At 48.3% G+C, this 21,493-nt stretch overlaps 1 protein-coding gene and 1 long non-coding RNA gene across 2 annotated transcripts in view; both read right to left on the bottom strand.

The window, feature by feature from the left end:
* LOC138517026 (uncharacterized) overlaps positions 1-13,539 on the bottom strand; it is a 125,109-nt gene extending 111,570 nt beyond the window's left edge. Inside the window, exon 1 of the long non-coding RNA XR_011282342.1 lies at positions 13,302-13,539. This is a non-coding gene — a long non-coding RNA (uncharacterized lncRNA). The remainder of the gene's footprint in view (positions 1-13,301) is intronic.
* The window catches only part of LOC138515428 (zinc finger protein 208-like), a 410,867-nt gene that overhangs the window by 117,435 nt on the left and 271,939 nt on the right, over positions 1-21,493 (bottom strand). The window lies entirely within an intron of this gene.

Below are 21,493 nucleotides of genomic sequence, written 5' to 3'. Positions count from 1 at the left end.
AAAACAAGATATTAGCCAGCTGTGAGGAGCGGGTTTCGTTCTCACCTCCCGTAACCTTCTAATGCCCCTCTCCACTTCTGCCTCACCTTGGGTTTTTTAATGGTGGGCTCTCTGTCCTGCGATCTCTAGCAGGGGCGTGGTATGCTATATCTTTCCCTGGATCAAGTTACTTCACTGATCCTGCGGGGCTGTAGCAGAGTCTTGAATAGCTGGACTCAGCAGGTAAGTCTCTATGCCAATAGATGCTTGGTATAGTTGCTTAATAACCTTACTGCCCAGGTTTTGACTTTTGTTGCTCTTTTCTTTCAGGCACGGTATTGGGCAGTTTTCAGATGAAGATTTGCCTTTTCCTAAGACGCTGAGCAGATTTCCTGCGGGTGAGTATAAGCATGAGTGCGTGGCGCTGAATGTCTTTATAGATGGTTTCTTTCCCGTGCGCGACTAACCTGCTGTTCTTTTCCTTTTCTGCAATGCAGGTGCGGCACGGCTCCGGAGTGGCGATTGGATGAACCGCTTCAATGAAATCCCAGAATAATGCAGACTCCGGGTGAGTATTGGCTGTTCATGCAGATGCCTTCTTCTCTGCAGGTGCGGCGATCCGGAGAGCAGCTGAAGGCACGGCCTTTTGGATGGAATGCTTCAGGTAAGGCCTCAATTGCTGTACTAATTCCTGTTCCTTACTTTCCCTCCTTCTCAGGTGCCGATGGATCGTGATCTCAGGACGGGCGTGGCTGTTGAAGTTCGAGTACTAAGCAGACACGGTGAGCGTTACACTGCAGGAGTGCAGAATAACGTGAAGCGTGTTCTGCCTGTAGGGTGTGGTTTAAATAGCCTTGCAAGTAGTTCCAGGTAAGGTAGTCCCTCAGCCACACCCAGGGTAGGCAGAAAGGTTCAGCCCCACTAGGCTGTGTATGTAGTCCCATGCATTTTAGCACATATTATGAGCCTGGTGCCGACGGCGCCAGGACTGAGTCCAGGAAGTCCTAGGACAACCTTTTGGGGCTTGATAAGCCCTTATGGGGGCCAGTGATTGGGGTAGGCCCATCAGCTCCAGAGGTTTGGGAATATGCACCATGACAGCACTCCCCCCCCCCCCCACAAGGCCCCCCTAACGGTGGGTTCTCCCATTGGTCCAGGTTTGATCGGATGATTACGATGGAATCTTTTTAACAACCGTGGAGCATGAATGTGATCACTAGGTTCCCACGATCTTTCTTGTGGTCCATATCCTTTCCAGTCTATTAAATAAAATAGTTTTGATTTGATGATTTTTGAGTCCAGAATATACTTAACTTCAAATTCAGGTTCCCTGTCGACCATGATTGGTTTTGGTGGATTCAGTACTCGGGTCCCAGGTTGCACTGGTTTCAAAAGTGGGGTAGGCAGAAAGGTAGAGCCCCACTAGGCTGTGTATGTAGTCCCATGCAGTTTAGCACATACTATTCGCCTGGCGCCAACCGCATCAGGACTGAGTCCAGGAAGTCCTAGGACAACCTTTTGGGGCTTGATAAGCCCTTATGGGTGCCAGTGACTGGGGTAGGCCCATCAGCTCCAGAGGTTTGGGAGTATGCACCATGACACATACATACAAAACCAAACATACAGGCAGACCTGACACACCCCCCCCACCCTTGCATCTCAACATACACAGAAACATACAGTCAGGACAGAGCCGACAATACCCCATCCCCCCATCTCAACATACACTGCACATACATACAAAAACAAACACCCATACAGACTCGACACCGCCCCACCCCCGCATCTCAACATACATACAAAAACAAACATACAGGCAGACCTGACACATCCCCCGCACCCCTGCATCTCAACATACACACACAAACAGGCAGGACAGACCCAACACATCTCCCCCAACCCTGCATCTCAATATACACAGAAACATACAGTCAGGACAGACCCAGGACACACACACAAACAAACAGCCCCCTCCATATGTACTTACCAGACGTGCTGGAAGGCAGGTTAGCTGGAATGCTGCCAATGTTTCTGGAACTACGACTGGCGTGGCAAGGGTGAAATGCCTTCCGGCATCGAACTTTACTGACCACGCCAGCCGTAGTGCTGGCACTCCATTGGTGCAGCACACACGCACTATGTGGCTCGTAGGAGCGACATGTTGCGTGTGCACTGAGACAATGAGGGTCAGTGTTTTGTCCGGCCCAGAAGAATAACAAAGTATTTTCCTAATGGAGGGCAGCCGACCCTGCTTGCGGGGCGCACTCCATCAGGAAAATCTTTGTTGCTGGCGAGTCGGTCAAAATAGCATGGCGGGCCTCAACTGGCCCGCGGGTCGTAAGTTGTGCACCGTGTATTAGTGAAGAGGTGTTCATGGGGTAATGTTCGTATGTGAACAGCTAGCCGAATAGATCAGGGGTATAGCTGCATTCTAATTGTGTGATGGTGTAGAATAGAGTATGCGTAATGATATGGGATGAGAGTGTTTGCGTGGGTTTATGAGCTAATGCAGCAGGAGCAATTTCTAGGTTGAGGTTACTGATAATATTTGTTCTTCTATCTACATGTGGCACTTGCCAACATTTTACCATCCTGCTTAGATGTGATGCAGGCTAATGTTCACAACTCTAAGTGTGGCATTTGCTAACATTCCCAATTCTATCAGGGTCTGGCGCAGATTCGTGGTTCTATCTAAATGTTCGTGGTTCTATCTAAATGTGGTATTTGTTAATATTCGATCAAATGTATCCAAGTGTGGCAATTGTTAACATTCATGTTGCATCTGGATCCTATCTGGCGCAGGCTAATGTTCACAATTCTAACCGAGTGTGGTATTGCTAACATTCACAATTATGTCTGGCTGGATCAGGCATAGGCTAATGTTCACAATTCTAGCTAAGTGTGGCATTGCCAGCATTCACAATCCTATCTAGATGTGACGCAGGCCAACGTTCACAATTCTCTCTAAATGTTGGACTACTTAACACTCGCAATCCTATCAAGATGTGATGTAGGCTAATGTTCGCATTTCTCTCTAAGTGTTGGGCTACTTAACACTCACAATCCATCTATATCAGATGTAGGCTCATGTTCAAAATGTAACTAAGTGCGGCATTGCTAACAATCACAATCCTGTCTGGGTCTGGCACAGGCTAATGTTCACAATTCTCTCTAAATGATGGACAATTTAACATCTTACCATTCACAATCATATCTAGATCAGCTGCAGGCTAATGTTTACAATTTTAACTAAGTGCGGCATTGCTAACATTCACAGTTTGGAGGTAAGGTAGTGTTGAGTGGCAGGGTTTTCCGGAGCAGAGTAATTACTCTGCTCCCCACCCATGCCACACTTACTTTGATGGTTGCTGCTGGTTCATGGCTGGTTGCTGGCTTCCCCTGCAGACACCTGCAGACACTGTCTGGAGCCACCAATGTAGGAGCCGCCCTTTGCCTCTGGGCTCTTAGCCGCAGGGGTTACCGGGCAGAGGGCTGCCCTGGGGGGATCACTTATGGCCAGTGATCTAGCTAAGGGGAAGTGAGAGTGCTGGGAAGGAAATGGAGCACTGACGCGGGCCTGCACATGAGCTTGTGGGGGCCAGGTACGAATTTGGCCATGTAACAAGTCATATGGTCCAGGAGGTTTGGGGCTGTGCTGCAAGGGGACTAGTTCCCCATTGCTTCTATGAAAGGCCCGAGTGACCAATTAACGTGCTGGTGGGCGGGATGGAGGGAGCGGGGAACCAGGAAGCAGGTAGGGTCGGGGGAAATGCTCAAGAGTGCGTTTACATTTTTTTTCTTTAAATAAAATGGAGGCTGTGAGTGCGGGGGGCATGGCCTTACCTGGGCCTGACACTGGAGGTCTGTCAAGACAGTGACAGTGTGGGAGACAGTAGCATATGCATGAGTCACTGAGTGACTGTAAAGACTGGAGGGAGTATCTGTACTTCTGTCCTCTATATGGTGGGGTAAAGGCAAAGAACATCCCAGCCAATGCTCTCAATCGGTAAAATGTGGTGAGCAGCCAAGGCGGAGACTTCAAGAGGGGATGCAGGCTGGTTCTTAAGTACAGTGAATCCTTAAGCCCCCCACAAAGGAATGTCCACACACTATGTTAGTTGATAAGAGAGCTTCTTTATATAAAATACGGTTCAGATAAATATTTACATATAAATAACACACTTTGTACTTTGGCAACACTATATACACTCTATGTACGCAATACATACATTCAGTAAAAAAATGCATCAACTGGTGACCGTTTTAAATAGGCATGTGAATTCTTAAGTAAGGTATACTTTTATAGATCAAAAAAAGAAAGGCAGGTTTGTTTCAGAGCATAGGCAGTATACTTTCTTTAAACTCAAATAGTAATACCGTGTGAGGATCCCCCCACCTGGGCAACCTGTAAGGGAGTAACTTATCTTGTCTTCTACAGCCCAGTACTACAATGTTTAATAAAGTTCTGCTTTCTTTTTATAATTTATACCACCCCATTGTACCGGAGATGCCACAGGAGTCCTGGGACCCCTACACGACTTCTGAAGCTGGAAGACGCTCTTCCTTGTCACAGTACCTTTGGTGCCTTGGCAGGTGAGGCAGCAGAGTTTCTTGGCTTTACTCGGCGGGGTCCCTCGAGAATGGACCCCCTTTGCAAGGAGGAGTCACTGAGACGCCGAGTCCAAGAGGAAAAAGGGATCCAAACACTCTCTGAAGGGCAGCAGTTTCGGTCTTCGCGGCGGTGTCTGTTAGTCGATGATTTCTCTGACTGTGTAAGTCCTAGGAAGGTGAAAGTTGCTGTGGACTCCGAAAAGGCTCGGCAGATGAAGATAAGACCCTTGGATACCTTGAATGACTTCTCGCAGCAATGGGTGAAGTGGCAGTAGTAGGTGTCGGGTCGCAGGATTTCACGGTTTCACGGTCTATTGGATTTTCGGTGCTGCAGCCGCTACAGGGACCTCTGGACGGCTTCTGCCAACCTGGGCTCTACCACTGGACTGGACTACGGACCCTCACCAACTATGGACCCTCGGGACATCTTTGTTGGATTCTAGTAATGGGTAACCCACCAGTGGACCTTCTCTGCACACAGCGACCCTGCACCTTTGTAGGTGTGGAAAAGTTGTCAGATGTGATGGCAAGGATGTCCCTTGAAGTATTCTTCAGCGACTTGGAACTTTCACAGCTCAGGGTGTCAAGCAGCACTATGCCAGGGTACTCCCTCTTTTGGGCGATACACAGCAATCTGGCATTGCGTGGTCATGAACGCACCTCCAGAGCCGGGGTACACTACTGGACTTCTTGGGCATAAAATGTCAAGGCACTCTTCTTCAGGACTCACAAAGAGCCCTTCTGTAGACGGCAGGCACACAGGACTGATGAAGAGCAGCATTTTGCATGATGTTCACTTGTAGCTCAGGAAGAGGACTCCTAGCCGGGTCCTCTCTTGATTCTGTCTTCGGGTCGGCAAAGTAGTATTTGGATTTTGTAAAGAGATGCAGCTGCAGACTCATTCCTCCAACCGGACCCGGGATACTGGCTTTGGTTTCGACTTCAGCTCCAGACCAGAAAAATGTAGTGAGTGCAGGGACACTAGTTATACACATTTGTTCGCAATTCACTACAATCACCCACAAGGCCATTCATGGAAGGCAGTCAACCAATCAGGCAAACAGGCATTCAGGCCATTCACCGAAAACTCCTAATACAGAATGCGAGTAAGCACCCAGCCTTTCAGAACACTACACTGCAGTCATACCACTTACAGTCAGTGCTGGCCCAGGCTTTGTGTCACACAACCAAAACTAGACACCCACAACACAGAATGTGAGTTGACTCCCAACTCCATTCATACAGGTCCATTGCCAAGGGTGTACCCACAAAACACAGTCACTGGGAAGGCTCCAGGCAGTATGGCATGGACTTCCACACAAGACCATTTTAGTCCTTCCACCCCACAGCCAGTCAGGGGAAGGGATAGAGTTACGGCTTCCCAGGACTTTGAGAAAGAAAGAGTAAAGGCAATAGAAACCAAGAGGCTACAGTGGCCATCTTGCCTTTGTCTAGGAATCCATTGATTCCTATGGCAGGGCCTCGCTGTCGCAAAAATGGAGGACACTCACAGCCAATGTCAAGTCCGCATGGAGCAGCCACCAGCCCATACCCTGCGGGCAAAACACAGGTGCCCAAAAACATACACTAGGGGTACATGGCTGTACCCCCACACATGGGTGCCATAACAGTATCCCGTGGGTGTTGTTCACCAAAAGGAAAAATGAAGAGCTGCACTGCCAGAGGTCCAGGCTGGACCTCAGTCACAGAAAACATACAGAACATACACATGTAAAAGTGGTAGGACAAGGACTGGGAGGCTCTGTCCCTCCATAAGGCATTTCCAGTATCACAGTGTCCTAAATGACATGCGCCACAGTAGCAAGTATGTGTCACTGGGTGAGCAATCCTTGAATGATATGGACGACAGTGGCATGTATTAGTCACTGTGTTCAGTCCCTGAATGACATGGGTCATAGTGGCACTGGGTGATCAACTCTTGAATGACATGGGGGACAGTGGCATGTATGAATCAGTGAGTGATCAGCTCTTGAATAACATGGGCCATAGTGGCATGTATGGGTCACTGTGTGAGGAATCCCTGAATGGCATGGGCCATAGTGGCATGTATTGGTCACTGTGTGAGGAATCCCTGAATAACATGGGCCATAGCGGCATGTATGTTGCATGAGTCACTGGGTGATCAACTCTTGAATGACATGCGGGACAGTGGCATGTATGATGCATGAACTCTTGAATGACATGGGGGACAGTGGCATGTATGAATCAGTGAGTGATCAGCTCTTGAATAACATGGGCCATAGTGGCATGTATGGGTCACTGTGTGAGGAATCCCTGAATAACATGGGCCATAGCGGCATGTATGTTGCATGAGTCACTGGCTGATCAACTCTTGAATGACATGTGGGACAGTGGCATGTATGGTGCATGAACTCTTTAATGACATGGGGGACAGTGCATGAACTCTTGAATGGCATGGGGGACAGTGGCATGTATGATGCATGAACTCTTGAATGACATGGGGGACCGTGGCATGGGGGCAGTGGAATATATGATGCATGAACTCTTGAATGACTTGGGGGACAGTGGCATGTATGATGCATGAACTCTTGATTGACATGGGGGACAGTGGCATGGGGCAGTGGCATGTACGATGCATGAACTCTTGAATGACATGAGTTTCTTGAATGACATGGGGGAATAGTGGCATGTATGATGCATGAACTCTTGAATGACATGGGGGACAGTGGCATGTATGATGCATGAACTCTTGAATGAAATGGGGGACAGTGGCATGTATGATGCATGAGCTCTTGAATGACATGGGGGACAGTGGCATGTATGATGCATGAACTCTTGAATGACATGGGGGACCGTGGCATGGGGGCAGTGGCATATATGATGCATGAACTCTTGAATGACATGCGGGACAGTGGCATGTATGGTGCATGAACTCTTTAATGACATGGGGGACAGTGCATGAACTCTTGAATGGCATGGGGGACAGTGGCATGTATGATGCATGAACTCTTGAATGACATGGGGGACCGTGGCATGGGGGCAGTGGCATATATGATGCATGAACTCTTGAATGACATGGGGGACAGTGGCATGTATGATGCATGAACTCTTGAATGAAATGGGGGACAGTGGCATGTATGATGCATGAGCTCTTGAATGACATGGGGACTGTGGCATGTATGATGCATGAACTCTTGAATGACATGGGGAACAGTTTCATGATGTATGAATCAGTGGGAGATCAACTCTCAATGGGAGAGCATTGACAAGTGCAGACACATGCCAACTGTACGGATTGACACAACGCCGAGGTATGTTGAAACAAAGGTTTATTTCAAGTTAAACGACAGCAGGCAGCAGACGCACCCGGAGCCTTGAATGCTCCGAGCAACTGCCAGCATTTAGAACATAACACTGTGTGTATACATTCTGGAGGAATCCTGCAGTTTGGGGATTCTCAGAATGCATACACATCATTTGGAATTATATAACGCAATACACTAAATAACAGTGAAACACATGAACTTAACACACCTCCCTCCTCACACATGAACATACATTTTGCAAAAACTATTCAAGATAATAATCTTTGAAACGGTCCGGTAGTTTCTTTGCTCTTTTGCAGTGATTTCCTCCACTGGACTCTGAGTCTTCAGGAATGTCATTTTCTAACTGTGATTGTGATGCATTTTCCTCCTGTTCTTTTTGGGTTTCACACTCCAGATTGACTCTCATCATACCTTCACTGCCATAGTTGGAAGTACATTTAACCAGTCTAGACTGTTACCAACATTCACCTCCTTCGAGTATGGCCACACTCCCTCGAATAGCGTTCACTGTCTTTGGCCCTATACATTTACTTTCTGTGCACTTAACACCAAAACGTGGAGTTTTAATCAACACTGAATCCCCTGCAGACAACATCACATCTTTAACATTAAAATTGGTATTGAACCTTTCTCTATATTCATTCTGGGCATCATGAATTAAGTTCATTACTTTTTGTCTGTCAACTACTACACAACCAGATGCCTCCAGCCATCCTGGACACAGTCTGATAGCTAGTTGCCTTCCTTTCAATGACACACACGGTGACACCTTGGTTATGGAGTGTGGAGTGATGCGATAATTCCACACCATTTCTTTTAGAAGTTCTGACCACACTAGACTAGAATTAAGTACTAATTGGATCCCCCCTTGATAAATCTATTGGCTCTCTCCACTAACCCATTTGCCCTGGGATGGTATAGGGCAGTCCTCAAGTGTTTGATCCCATAGCGCACCAGGAATTCCTTCATGTTTTGAGAGCAGAACTGCACCCTATTGTCTGTTATAATTTCTGTGGGAAAACCTTCTCTATGGAATACTTCTGCAAAGAATGTGATTAGTTCATTTGTGGTGGCCGCCCTTAGGGCTTTCCACTCTAGCCACTTGGTGTGGTAATCTACTAACACAACAATAAACCTGAAGCCATCACCTAAACCTTGTATGGGGCCAATAATGTCAACAGCTAGCTTTTTCCAGGGTTCACATGGGACTTGAACGGGGCTGAGGGGTGCCTCTCTGACTATTTTCCCTTTATCTGCTTTCCACATTCAATACAATCACGCACCTTCTTCTCCGCCATACTGTCCATGCCTGGCCACCAAAATGATTGTCTCAACAATCCTTTAGTACCATTCATCCCTAGGTGACTTTGATGAGCTAAGTCTACTAAACAACCTCTAATGCTTGAAGGAGGGATAATCTTAGACCCCCTTCTCAGTTTCACTCCATCCTCAGACAGACTCAACTCTAGTTTGACCTCATATAGCTGATCAAAATTCCTGTCCAAAACATCTCTGTTGGGCCATCCATTTATTGTCCACTCCTTCACTCTTGTGAGGAAGGTATCACATGCATCTGTTTGAAGCCATTCCTCTTTTCCCACAGCTCACGCTGCCATATCAGAAATAGTCATATCTTCCTCATTTAACATTCCTGACATGTTCTCAGAGTGTTCCATAGGAAGCCTAGACAAACAATCAGCAACCACATTATCTTTTCCTGGAATGTGAACGATCTTGAAATTATACCCTTGCAATCCCACCATCCATCTAGCGATACTGGGGGAGCCCTTTGCCCAGTCACAACTACTTAGGAGTTGAACAAGCGGCTTATGATCCGACTTTATTAGAAATTCCTACCCCCAAACAAAAAATGTGAAGTGTAAGATGGCCCAATAAATAGCCAATGCTTCCCGTTCTATTACTGAGTAATTACGCTGAGCACCTCTAAGGGGTCTTGAAGCAAAAGCAATCACATGTGATTCTTTACCTGAGCCTAATTGGTACAGAGAAGCCCCCAGGCCTATTAAACTGGCATCTACAGTGAGCACAGTCTTCCTCCCACTTACAAAACCACCCAAAGAGGGGGCTCTCGAGATGCCTTCTTTTATTGCAGAAAATGCTTCCTGGCACTCAGGAGACCATTTGAAACGTACTCCCTTTTTCAACAAATTCCTTAAGGGCGATGAAATGGTGGCAAATTTTTCTACAAACTTGTGGTAGAACTCCGCCATGCCCATAAAAGATCTCAGTTGATCTTTATCTACAGGCGAGGGTACTCCACAAATGTTCTTCACTAAATTGGCCTTTGGTGACACTCCATGACTAGACACATTGTGCTCCAAGTACTCCACTTCTCTGAGAGCAATGCAACATTTCTCCCTTTGCACAGTAAGGCCCGACATTTTCAACCCCTCTAATACATTTTCAATACCCCATCATGCTCACTCTCGGAATTAGCATATATTAGAATATCATCCTGAAATACAGTGACTTTTTTAAGGCCCTTGAGCACTTCCTCCATGATCCTCTAAAATACTGAGGCGGCTGATGCTAATCCAAAAGGCATCCGTAGATACTTGAACGTGCCTTCTGGTGTTACAAATGCCGTTACATGTTGACAACTGTTTGATAAAGGCACTTGATGATAAGCCGCAGATAGATCTATCACGGAAAACCAACTAGGTTCGCCAAGGGTGGCAAGGGTCTCTGAAATTATGGGTAGAGGATATCTTTCAATGAAAATGTTCTTGTTTAGGTCTCGAAGATCAACACAGACTCTTAAATTTCCATTGCTTTCCGTGACTAGTACAACTGGGGAGAGCCATTCAGTCCCTTCAATACGCTCAATCACTCCCTTCTGGATCAGACTCTCGAGTTCTTCACCAAGTTGCTGGCGCAATTTTAATGGAACTGGTCTACTTTGTGCACCACTGGTTGTGCATTTAATTTAAGTCTTATGTTGTGCTCAAAGTTGTTCAATCTCCCGAGATTCAAAGTTAATACCTCAGGAAACTCCTTAGACCATTTATCTTCTAGTTCTGCGATAGTTATAGGCTCTGCAGCACTGGCATGGATGCGCACACCCAATTCTCTTTGTTCTTCCCAACCTAGGAGTGATGCTCCTTTCTTGATACTGTACCATGAAACTCTACAGTCAAAGCAATGTCCGAATTCCCATAGCCACAGGGTTGGACTCCAGAAGGAACAAGAACATCAGAATTTTTTCCCTAGGACATTTCTGTAAGTATCTTCCGATATTATGGTCCAGGGTGAACACGAATGTACCTTCATTTTTAGGTGACACCCATCAATCAAAAAATGATCAATCAGCCCATTAGAACAGCCGGATACAGCATCAATCTGGAACACGTGTCTAGTATTCTTCTCCTGGACAGGTGGCTCTTCTGGCATTCTATGCAAAGGTCGGGTGTCAACCTGGTGTTCGGGATCTCTCTGTTCCATAGAATTCACAGTCGAATCTTTAAACATGTTTGCAAAGTGACCTTTGCGTTTGCATCTGTAGCATTCTGCCAATCTTGCCGGGCAAGCAGGAAAGTTAGCCGAGTGTCTGGAATTGCCACACCTGGAACACTTTTGGCTCCACCACTCCTTCCTGGCAGATGTTGTCCTTTTTGGCATTACTGCACACACACCCTGTGCGACACTCTGTGAGGATTGTTTGTCAATTTTCATTACCCTCATATATTGTGAGGTCTGTTCAATGCTGTGTGTTAATTCTACTGCTTGTTCTAAAGAGACATCTTTAGCAAGTAACTTTTCTTGAACTCTAAGGATGTTGGTGCATGGCACTAACTGATCTCTGATGAGGGAATTGGGGAGATTGCCGAAGTCACATGCATGGCTCAGTGTCCTCAAGGATGCTACATATGACTCCACTCTGCACTGTCTTGTGCATGCTGAAATAACTTGTGCCTTTCAAAAGTTAAGTTCTTCCTGGGTTCGAAATGGTCCTCAATCTTCTTTAAGGCTACAACATACTCATCAGCATCCCCAGCGCCTTCCTCTGCACCATGTGTGAGTCCATCGAACACTATTCGCCCTCCAGGGCCTAAATTGTGCAGAAGTAGTGCTTTTTTCTGGCAGAACTGTACCTGTCACCTCCAATGGCCATAATGTAATTCTCAAACATCTGTGACCCATCTGTCCCATCTCACAGGAGGCCGGCCAGGTTTGGAGCGAAAAGGAGCTGGAGGAGGAATTGATGCAGCCATGTCATCAATTTTGACAGCTGCAACTATGTGTGAGTCAGAATCTAAGCACTCTTGTCTGTGCTGTTTGCTGTCCAAAACTAAAATGGCTCTGAATTCCAAATCAAATGGGTATTTTATTTGCTGAATTGACTACTCAGGACACTTCTGTGACATCACAATGAGCCTTGTTTCAGTTCAATGTTCCTAGCGTGGAATGCAAAGCGAATGTTCATAGCAACATTCCATGTGAGGTCATAAAGAAGTACATGCAATTGCTCTCCTCCGCCACTGTGAGCGCGTTGCTAAGCGACGAAGTTAGCAGAATTTCAATGTAAACAAATGCGGAGCTGGGACGGCAGAGTCTGTCCCCCACGCACTGTGATGACATGGATGAGCCCCAAAATTGTGCGCGCGGACAAAACCATCCAAAGTAATGCCCTGCAGAGCCTTCTTTCACCATGGAGCCTCTCCCCTAGGCACAGCTAGCACCCTCTCACCTGATGCGGGGCTGCTGCAGCGTCTGCTGCCTGGTCATCCTTGGGAAGGGAGGGGATGTGTGGCTGCGGCGCTGCAACAGAGCGCAGGTGACTGGCGCCACTCAGCACTCCCGGGGAAGGTAGGAGCAGTGCTCGAGGGGAGCGGTTGGGCTGTGCATTGCAGTCCGCGGTCTGGAAGTCTGAGCAGCCGGTCTTGAGATGAGGCCGGCAAAGGATCCTCGTCGCCAATGTAGGGATTGACACAACGCCGAGGTATGTTGAAACAAAGGTTTATTTCAAGTTAAACGACAGCAGGCAGCAGACGCACCCGGAGCCTTGAATGCTCGAGCAACTGCCAGCATTTAGAACATAACACTGTGAGTATACATTCTGAAGGGATCCTGCAGTTTGGGGATTCTCAGAATGCATACACATCATTTGGAATTATATAACGCAATACACTAAATAACAGTGAAACACATGAACTTAACACCAACCCTCCGATTTAGGGGGGAGACTCCCGATTTTTAAGTGAGAAATATTTCTATTTTTCACGGTCTCCCCCACCTAAAATAAGTGTAGCCCCAATGCATTCCTATGGGGGATTCCCCGGGAAATCTCCCTCCCGGGTGCATCTGAATGTTGTCATGTATGGTTAGGTCACAAGATGACTGGAATAGTGCAACACGGGAGGTGCACGAGATGACGCTTACCGGAAGCGAGGAGGGGGAGGGGCACTCATGAGGTCACAGTGAGAAGCAACAGGTCAGCGCCGGGCGTCCCGCAGCTCACATGACGTCACAGGCGGCCATGTTCAGCAACGCTCGGTCGGCCCCCACGTGACATGCACGCCACGTGACCATCCGCACCACGTGACCATCGCGCGAAGGGGAGGGCGGGGCCGATATGCGCGTGGGCATAGAGCGCGGCATCCGCGGGTGGTCCCCTATGGAGTTCCCATCCGAGAAGCGCACCTTAACATCTGCACGTGACGGTGGGCGCGTAGCGTCCTACGTCACCACGAGGGGAATCGACGGGAAGGCGCCGCCATTGCTGGCGGACTGCCCGGGACTACTCTTTGGAGGGCGAGCCACGCTCCCTTCCGCGGCTCCACTTGCCTCCCGCTATCGCAGGGACGCAGTCTGGCTCTAAACACACGCTGTGACTGTTGGGAACCGTAGCAGGGTTCACAGGCGTCTCGCGCTCGCTCGGGTCTGAGAGGCAAGGGATGCTCGTCATGCCGTCCGTCGCCACTGTCCTTCCTGCTTCTTATCGCCACCCCAGAAGATTGCAACGAGTGAAAGGCTAGAAGCACATGGCGGGCAGAGGGATTCTTCATGCACACTCACGCACGATCGGATCCATCACATGCTTCAGCCTTTCATGTACAAAATCTAATCTGTTTTGAGGGTGCCTGTATCTACCATAAACGGTTTACCTAACAAACATGACTGCTGGATGGGGTGGCCAACTCTTACCTAACAAACATGACTGCTGGATGGGGTGGCCAACTCTTACCTAACAAACATGACTGCTGGATAGGGTGGCCAACTCTTACCTAACAAACATGACTGCTGGGTAGGGTGGCCAACTCTTACCTAACAAACATGACTGCTGGGTAGGGTGGCCAACTCTTACCTAACAAACATGACTGCTGGGTAGGGTGGCCAACTCTTACCTAACAAACATGACTGCTGGGTAGGGTGGCCAACTCTTACCTAACAAACATGACTGCTGGGTAGGGTGGCCAACTCTTTGATAGTATTTTGCGGACACTTAACCACAAGGCAGCGATGACGTCACTACATCATTCAGGTTTGGGCCGCCCCCTTTTTTTGTGCATTTTTTTAATGGCTCTTTTAGAGCCTGCAGGTTGAGCTGTAACGCTCTATAGCCAGGCTTAATTGAAATGCAAATGGTTTGTCCTTGGGCATAGCTCTCAACCTTTTTCGATGCAAAGGTGGGTGAAATCACCCGATTTTGTGTTTGGCGGGTGAGAGGCCCATTGAAATGAATGGGCGTGCACGAGGCTTGGCGGGTGACTCACCTGTTTACAAGGCGGGTGACACCCGCCCAAGGCGGGTGACACCCGCCAAAAGCGGGTGAGTTGAGAGCTATGCCTTGGGAGGTGAGTGTCACGTTTTTTAACTGAAAACATGACCATCACGATCCAGGAACAAAACATTAGCATTTGAATGAAGCCAGGTGTCGAGCGTTACAGCTCGACCTGCAGGCTCAAAAGGAGAGCAGAGCCGCCGCAGAAAGAAAGCAGCAGGCGGCAGAGCCATGCTGTTTAACAGCCCACTTCAATTTGCAGAGTGGCTGTGATGGATGCAGGTTGTCCTGGCGAAAGTCGGGACAACCTGTGTCCCGCACAGCCACTCTGCAAATGGCGGGACCGAGTCCCTAATTGCGGGACCATCCCGCTAAAAGCGGGACAGTTGGCCACCCTACTGCTGGAAGGGAAAAGGATGAAAAAAGTTACTAATGCATGTTTGTACATTTATTCTATAAACATTAATAGATTTGTGAAATTATTTTATGTGTGTACGTCATAAATCTTCTATTGACACATTAGATTAGACCCAAATGTGATGTCATGTAGCAGGGGGACAAGGTCGCGGGAGCGGACATAAAGGTACCACCGGAACTGGCAGTTTGCCGCCAGTCCGGGTTTATGCACCCAACCAAGAGGTTGTGTGTTCTGTTGGCTGCGCAGCGACCATAGGCCTAAGCAGCCCTCTGCACCTTGCGGAGGCGTTGCATCACCGGCGCCCACAACATAACACTGGCGACGAGAACAATTCTTTCCCCACGTGGCCATCATTTGTGTAATCACCCGTCAAGCAACCCAGTAAAAGCACACAACGGCTGCCACTAAACACGCATCATTGGAACGTTCTTACCTCCAGCATCCCACTCCGGTGAACGTTCCACTCGTAAGCGGAGGACACAAGCCTCGCTATCGGGCCCCCAAAATTCTATTGGAAGTTTGACGAAACGGAAGGCAAGCCTCGCTTTCAGGCCTCCAACGTTCTCAACTCCGACAACACGGAAGGCGAGCCTCGCTTTCAGGCCCCCAAAGTTCTGAAAGAAGCCCGGCAACCGGCCTCATTGCAGGATATATAAATGCGCATTGGCGACTGCATCGCACACACCGTGAGCCTCGTTCTTGCACCCCCAAAGTTCCATGAGGACTGAAACAACTTAAAGTCAGCGCACTCCGCGCACACAAGACACGCCAAAGGCACGCCACACCACGCGCTCCCCAAACTTTCGTGATTCTCAAAGTAAAACGCTGACGAGTGACTCATTCCACTCCCCACTAAGCTACAGTGGTAGAAGACCCCCCACCATTGGAAAACCGAGGAGGTTGCAGCCATCTCGAGACACCATCCACACCCCACACGCCTCAAGGAAGAGGGAATTCTTGCAAGTTGTGCAGTGGTCCATGGCACAGAGGAGAAAAATGCCCTGCGTGGGGGTCGACCTGCTGAAAGTGCAACCGCCTCAACCACTGTGCAGCAGTCTGCATGCATCCGCCAAGCAGAGGAGACCGTGAACAACCGCCATGATGACCACAAGAACACCGTAAGAAATCGCCCGTCAACCAAGCCAGAAAGGAAGGGCAAGAGCCGTAGACCACACACAGAGGTCACCTGACACGAGTGAAAGGTAAGAGAGCGAAGACCGCGCCTTCCCTGACAGACGGGACAAAGGCGAAAGAAGCATAGCAAGAGAGTACAGTTTGTACATCTCATTTTGGTGGTAGAATCCAGGAGGTCAAAGCAACGAAAGAGACCATCCTGCACAGTCATCTCAGATGGCAAACCAATAAGGGTAATCATCGACACAGGTGCAACCATCAATGTCATGCCAATAACAGCCTTCGACAGACTCCACCCGAAGCCGATGCTCCAAGACAGGAAGGTATGACTCTTTGCATACGGCTGCAAGAAACCACTGCCGGTGCAAGGATCCTTCAGATCAGACCTATCGCACAACAACACTGGGTGCAGAGCCAGGATCTAAGTAGTCGATGCCGGCTGTGAGACTCTCCTAAACTGCAAGACAGCAGAAAAACAGAGATTAATACAGTTTGCGTTCAGCATCCAACACACAGAAATCAATGACTTACTTGAAAAACACCAAGTATTTCAGCATGAAATCCAAAAGGTTCTGAACGGCCTAGAAGGGACGACCAACATCAGTGATGACGTCATTGTGTATGGAACAACTGACAAGGAACACCACAAGCGTTTAGCCGCAGTACTGCACCAGCTCGAAGAAGCAGGTCTAACACTGAATGCCGAAAAGTTCGAATTCGGGAAAAGAGGAACTTTTTTTCTTCGGGTACATGTTCAACTCGAGAGGGGTATCACCGGATACAGCAAAAGTGGAGGACACAAAAACCACCAGAGCCCCATACCCCCCGGCACGCATCGAGAAGTGGATGTTACAACTACAGCCCTACAACATGGGGCCAGATTAACATGCAGACTACCTATCCCGCCACCCATGGCCTGCCACATACCTGCAAAAACAGCATGTGACAGACAGATGAACACGTATGTCATGTAGTCGCATGTGCCCTCACCCTACAGGAAGTGGCAGAAGAAACCAAGGCAGACGCTATCCTAGCCCAAACCACATAATCCATCCAGTCGCGGAGATGGAAAAACATTCTAACCTCTGTTGCCCAGTGCACACAGTCAGCCCAAGAGAAGCTACAGGCTATATTTGGAATGCGCCACAAACTTACCATAGCCCCTGAAGGAGTACTACTCAAAGTACACTGGATAGTGCTACCGACTACACTTGAGGAAAGAGCCCTCAAACTGGCCGACAGTGGGCACCAAGAAGTTGTGAAAAAAACTTTGTACTTAAAGTCCAGGATGTGAATGCCTGTCAAGATGAGGCTCCGCGATGACTAAGTATACCTCCGTCCCCAAGCACCGGTCAGGGAGGAATTGAATGCTACTCCCTGACCAGTTATTGAGGCCACAGGTGCAGAGAGCAGGAACTCGGGTAACCAGGCAGCTGCAAGGGAACAGGTGATCAAAACATGAATTCTAAACATCAATGTGAGGAGACAGTTCTATAAACAAGAAATTAATTTACACCTACCAATGTATGGCCTGTGGAGATGCAGTATGGAAAAGCGAATCTCGGGGGTGTCCCTCCCTTGGGTGGATACTGGTAAACAGGGAACCCAACAGCAGCAAGATGACAATTAAGAGCCACAGAGATTCGTTGCAGCAAGTACCTGTGGTGTTTTTGAGAAGTTTCCTGCACCTTGATGGTTGGGAGGGAGTACCAGTCTCCCAGGGGTCACAATGCAATGTCCAAAGTTCCTCCTTGCCAGGGGGTAGTCCAAAAGAAGTCTGTGATCCAAAGCCAGGAGTAAAAAAACCATGAAAACAAAAAGTTCCAAAACGCCAAATCCAAAGGGGGTAAGCAGAATCAAGTCCAGAGTCTGTGAGCAAGCTCCAAAATCCGGCAATGAAATCCAAATAGTTTGAAACGCCACTCGCTGTCGGGAAGAACAGCTGAGAAGCGTGGAATAGCGTTGCCGGTATCCTTTTATACCAAGTACTTCCTTATTGGTCACATGATCGTGTCCTCACGCGGTTACGTGAGCGACGCTGAGCGTAATCACGTGACCAGGAAGTAACAGCCGACGCGGGTGGTGGCTTGTACCGGCCGCGAGCAGAGAAGCCTGATGTCCCCCAGCGCCAACGCGACCAAAACCGCCAGGTCCTTGGATGTCGCCATCATCCCGCGGCCCCTCTGGTAGCGAGGCGTTGCCGTAGCATCCCGCTGCTGTTGGGAGGGAGAGCAGGTACTGTGGTGTGTGGAGGATCTGGGCGGGACATGTGCTGGAGCGGCGGAGGGCACAATCGTGACAGAGCCCCCACCCAAGGACCCACGACCACTTGGGCTGGACAGATTATCCTGATGGAACCTAGAAACCAGGAGCAGGGCGTGCACATTGGAAGCGGGCTCCCACGACCTCTCCTCCGGCCCGAACCCAGACCAATCCATGAGATAATAAAGTACGCCTCTACTGATGCGGGACCCCAGGATACCACTGACTTCATACTCAGCTGCAGTGCCATGTACAAGCGGGGACGGGGCAGAATGGCTCTCACATCGGGTAGGCAAGGTTTTAATAAGGACGTATAAAATGCGGGGTGAATGCGCAATACAGAAGGCATGGACAAGCAATAGGCCACTGGGTTGATGACCCTTGTGACGCGGTAAGGTCCGACCAAACGAGGAAGCAATTTACGACAACCCGGTATATGTAGGTGTCATGTGGACAACCATACCTTGTCACCAACGGTATAACAAGGGGCAGGAGTCCCATTTCTTATTTGCTGAGTTACACATGGTGGCTTGAGCTTCCCTAAAATGGGTAATGGTTTGAGCGTAAATATCCCCTAGATCCCTAAGACAAGCGGCCACAGCCGGCACAAGGGCAGCAGACAGGTCAGGTAGGGGAAAGACCTGGGGATGTTGGCCGTAGAGGGAATAGAACGGAGAAAAGCCAGTGGCCGAGTGTGGGGCGTTGTTGTAGGCGAGTTCTGCTATGTGTAACACATGATACCACATGTATTGGTGTTGCAAGGAGAGACAACGTAAGTATTGCTCGAGTGTTTGGTTAACACACTCTGTCTGGCCATCTGTTTCAGGGTGGTAAGAAGAGGAAAACCGGGCAGCAAAACCTAGAAGTTTTTAGCTTCTCTGGTAGGTCTGCTAGAAGTTCTCCTTTTGAATCTTTCTGTTAGGTATTTGGGGGCTAGGTCATTAATACTTTTGAAAGTCAGTGATGCTGTTTTGAGTTTAATTTTGTCGGCTGTGGATAGCCAATTAGATTGTCTTCTGCCGTCTGAGATGTGCTCTCTTGGGATTCCTAGGGCGGCTCGAAGGGCGTTGTTCTGCAGGGTTTGGATTTTTTGCAGTGTGTGTTTATTGGACCCTATGTATAGTGGATTGCAGTAGTCCAATTTGGATAATACCAGGGCTCTTGATAGGGTGAGGCAGCTGGCGGAGGATAGATATGGTTTAGCTGCTCTAATCAGCTTACAGGTGTAAGCGGTGCTAGAGGCCATCATATTCACCTGCTTTGTTAGGGAGAGGCAAGAGTCGAGGTAAAAACCTAGTGTTTTTACTTCTTTCGCTACTTTAATGGTGTTGCCATCTATGACAAATGATGAGTAGTTATCGTTCAGTTTTTTGATATTTTGTGTGTTCCCCAGTATGATGAGTTCCGTTTTGTCATCATTCAGGCATAGACCATGACGGGCCATCCATGCCTGAATGATGAGGTATATTCTGTTCACCAAGGCCAAATCCTGTTCATAATCCCCCGAAAGTGGGATGAGAATCTGAGTGTCATCTGCATAGTTTGTGTAGGAGACACCAAGAAGGTCCAGATCATCGAACAGGGGCTTTGTGAAGATGTTATACATGGTCGGAGAGACACAGGATCCCTGGGGGACGCCACATGTGATGGGTACTGGGTCAGCCGCTGCGGAGGTGGAGAAAACCCTCATGGTTCTGCCGCTTAGGAACGACCTGATCCATGCAATGGCATGAGTGGAGAAGTGGGCCGCAGTTTCCAGGTGGGTACAAAGCACATCATGATCCACCAGGTCAAATGCCGGTGAGAGGTCCAGCAAGAGGAGTAGGGCAGTTTTTCCAAGATCTCTCAGCTCATCGACCTGGGTTTTGAGATCGATAAGTGCAGTTTCGGTGCCATGTTGAGGCCTGAAGCCTGACTGTCTGGTACCTAATAGTTGGTGCATCTCCAGATATTTTTGGATTTGTAGGTAGGCCACTCTGTCTAGGATTTTTAGCAGAAATGATATCGTGGTGATTGGCCTGTATTTAGTCGGGATGGCGGGGTCCAGGGTTTGCTTTTTAAGGAGGGGGAGGACCCATGATTACTTAAGATTGTCCGGTATAGTGCCTGATGCAAAGGAAGCATTAATAAGTTTGGTGATAAATGGGGAAAGGTCTCTGGCCGCGTCTTTTATCAGTTGGGCTGAGCATATGTCGCCTCGACAGTTAGTTGGTTTGAGCGAGATTATTATTTTTTCAATCTCCAGGATTGTTACTTTGGTGAAGTTGAATTTGTGTTCTGGCTTGGTGGAGGTGGGTGGTTTACCGCTTGGATTGGTTGAGGTGGGTATAGTTTGTTTCTTTTTCTCAATTTTGGTTTGGAGTGTGGCAATTTTGTTGTTTAGAGCTTTTTGGATGTTGGAGCACCACGTTTTATTTTTATCGCAGTTATCTGGAGCAGGGATAGGGTTTTCCAGTTCCTTTAGTATAAGAAATAGTTCTTTGGTTCCAGACTTAGCCTGTGATATTCTGTTGTTGAAGTTTTCTTTTTTGGCCTTCCTTATTTCATTTTTGTAGATCTTAGAGGCACTGATGAGAGCTCTTTTGTTAGTCTCTGATGGAGTTAGTCGCCAGGCGGATTCGCATTTGCGTTTTTCAATTCTTAGGGATTTGAGGTGAGGGGTGAACCAAGTATTTAAGTGTGCTCTGGGCTTGATTTTTCTCATTTTAAACGGGGCGCTAGTGTCCAAGGCTGTGGCCATGGTTGAGTTGAAAACGTTCACTAGGGCTGTTGGGTTTAGCGATTCAGATAAGGAATTTAGGGTTGGGAGGATAAGTGGTAGCAGTTTGTCTGTGGTTATGTTTTTTTTATTTCTGGTCAGTAGGGGGGGCCAGTACAATTTCCTTGGGTTGGGTGGTGTTTTCATTTATGAGGAAGGTTATTAGTGCATGGTCTGTCCAGATTTGTGGGCAGACATCGGTAATTGTTACATTACAGTTGTGGTTGGCTACCCAGTCGAGTGTTTGACCTTTTTCGTGGGTAGGTTGTGAGATTCTT

The sequence above is a fragment of the Ambystoma mexicanum genome, chromosome 6q (assembly GCF_040938575.1).
Source record: "Ambystoma mexicanum isolate Mex_15411 chromosome 6q, UKY_AmexF1_1, whole genome shotgun sequence".
In the NCBI taxonomy this organism is placed as follows: domain Eukaryota; kingdom Metazoa; phylum Chordata; class Amphibia; order Caudata; family Ambystomatidae; genus Ambystoma; species Ambystoma mexicanum.
The sequence above is the reverse complement of the archived record's forward strand: the minus strand, read 5'-3'. Positions and strand labels throughout refer to the sequence as shown.